Here is a 2664-nt window from a genome sequence, read left to right as displayed (position 1 = left end):
ACTGCGTGAATGCATCCAACTGCTATTTACGACTTCACAACTGGTAAATTCTCATCTCCAACTTGCTTTATGAACGCTGCATTATAAAACTTTCCCCATAGAGAGAAGGAGACTGATTCAAACCACAGAAATGAGAGTGGTGTGGAGTTTAGAGAGAGATTTGTTAGGTTGGAGAGTGAATGAAAAAAATGCAACTTCATCATTGGCATGGCAATTTCAATGGTGTGTCTGTGTGTGTATGGCTGTGTCTCTGTGTGTGTGTGTATCTCTGTGTATGTGTGTGTGTGTCTGTGTGTGTGCGCGTGTGTGCACGCGCATGTCTATGTGTCTGTGTGGGTGTGTGTGTGTCTCTCTGTGTGTGTCTGTGTCTGTGTGTGTCTCTGTGTGTGTCTGTGTGTGTTTCTGTGTGTGTGTGTGTGTGTGTGTGTGTGGGATATGGGATCTGGCTGTGGGATCATGATATGGGATCATGCCGATGAAAATACATACAGACATTCAGTGGCCAGTTTATTAGGTACACCCATCTAGTACCGAGTCGGACCCAGTTTGCCCCCAAAACAGCCTGAATTATTTGGGGAATGGAAACGTTGCTCAATTGGTATCACAGGACCTAACGTGTACCAGGAAAACATTCTCCACACCATTACACCACCAGCCTGTACCGTAGACACACCAGGCAGGATGGGGCCATGGACTCATGCAGCTTACGCCAAATCCTGACTCTTCCATCAGCATGAACCCGAACCGGGATTCGTCTGACCAGGCAATGTTTTTCCACTCCACAATTGTGGAGTGTTGGTGATCGTGTGCCCACTGGAGCTTCTTCTTCTTGTTTTTAGCTGATAGGAGTGGAACCTGGTGTGGTCGTCTGCTGCAAACAGCCCATCCGTGACGAGGATCGATGAGTTGTGCGTTCCGAGATGCCGTTTTGCACACCACTATTGTACTGCGCCGTTATTTGCCTAGGGTGTGGCCATTCTGCTTCAACCTCCAATCAACAAGCTGTTGTCGCCCACAAGACTGCCGCTGACTGGATGTTTTTTGTTTGTCGCATCATACTCGGGTGATTTCTGTATTTTGAAAGTTACATTTCTTGAAAACTTGATTGCTGACAAGCAAAATATTTTGGGACTATGTCAGCAATGGACAAATGAAACAAATACCAGAAGGTCAGCTAGCTAACTTCAGTCAGCTAGCTAACTTCAGTCAGCTAGCTAACTTCAGTCAGCTAGCTAACTTCAGTCAGCTAGCTAACCTTAGCCAGCTAGCTAACATTAGAGTTAGCCACCTAGTTAACCTTGGCCAGCTAGCTAACATTAGTGTTAGCCACCTAACTAACAGAGTTAGCCAGCTAGCTAACATTAGAGTTAGCCACCTAGCTAACATTAGTGTTAGCCACCTAGCTAACGTTAGAGTTAGCCACCTAGCTAACGTTAGAGTTAGCCACCTAGCTAACGTTAGAGTTAGCCACCTAGCTAACGTTAGAGTTAGCCACCTAGCTAAAATTAGAGTTAGCCACCTAGCTAACATTAGACACAACAAATTGGAATTCGTATCATATCACATGTTTTTCAAATTCATAACATATTGTACTTTTTTCAAAATCGTAACATATTGTATGTTTTGCTAAATTGTAACTGGTAACATATCATCTCTGCCGGCATTGTTTAGAGGTGTGGCTAGACTGGTGCGCCAACCTATTCTCGTCCACCCAGAGAGCTGTCATCATCGATTGAAGTGGATGGCTCGGACTCTTCCGGTTCGCCCTCTTCGCTGCTAGAATCAGCAAACGGGGGCAGCAAATGGGGGCTCATCTGTCTCTGTGAATTTATGTCCTTGGAGGCTTGTTTTTCTCCACACTGGCTTGCTGCACGCTGATACATTTCAGCAGAGAATCTCTTTGACTTAAAGATTTAGCCTCTTTTCTTATTAGTTGAAGAAATATAAATATTCGCTTCCTGATAGTTTTTGTCTCTTAGACATGGTTGCAAATCTCTATAGCTTCATTTTTAGCTGAAAGGATTTCCACTTGTAGCTTGCTAACGTTAACAGGCTAAGGTTAGGCCTTAATCATTTTCATCACACAAACATTATTAAAAAATACAATACAATAGTTTATTTGGCAGATTAAGTTGATAATCCTGTGTAAAAACACACATCACCATAGCTACCAAGGTTAGTAGGAGTGAACTTTGGGTAGAAGCGGATATGAGGTGGAGTACCGCCGGCGGTGTAGTAGCCAATCAGGGGCACCGGAGGACAGCAACCAATTTCCAAAATGTTGCCCCATATTCAAGGTTATATTCAATCTTGTCTAATGGGAGGGCCGGCCCTGGCTGCACTTATGCTACTGGGGTGTGGGACATCATCTATAATAATTTGGTTGCTCTACATTATTTTGACCAGCAGGTGCCACTAGTGTCAACTGTGTTGATCAAAGCCTAGAGTAGTGAACCTATTTTTGACACAAAGAGGCTGGAAACCCTTAAAGCTTGAGGAAGCTTAATTTCTCCACCACTAAATGTACATACAGAATAATACGAAATGTATTGAGACCAGGTTTACAATATCAACTTTTTTTTCCAGCACTGAATGTCTTAATAATAAATTAATAACATTTTGATTTTACCTTCCAGATGAATTTTACCTCCTATATCATTCCGG

The sequence above is a fragment of the Salmo trutta genome, chromosome 34 (assembly GCF_901001165.1).
Source record: "Salmo trutta chromosome 34, fSalTru1.1, whole genome shotgun sequence".
Lineage (NCBI taxonomy): Eukaryota > Metazoa > Chordata > Actinopteri > Salmoniformes > Salmonidae > Salmo > Salmo trutta.
This window is presented reverse-complemented; position numbering follows the sequence as displayed.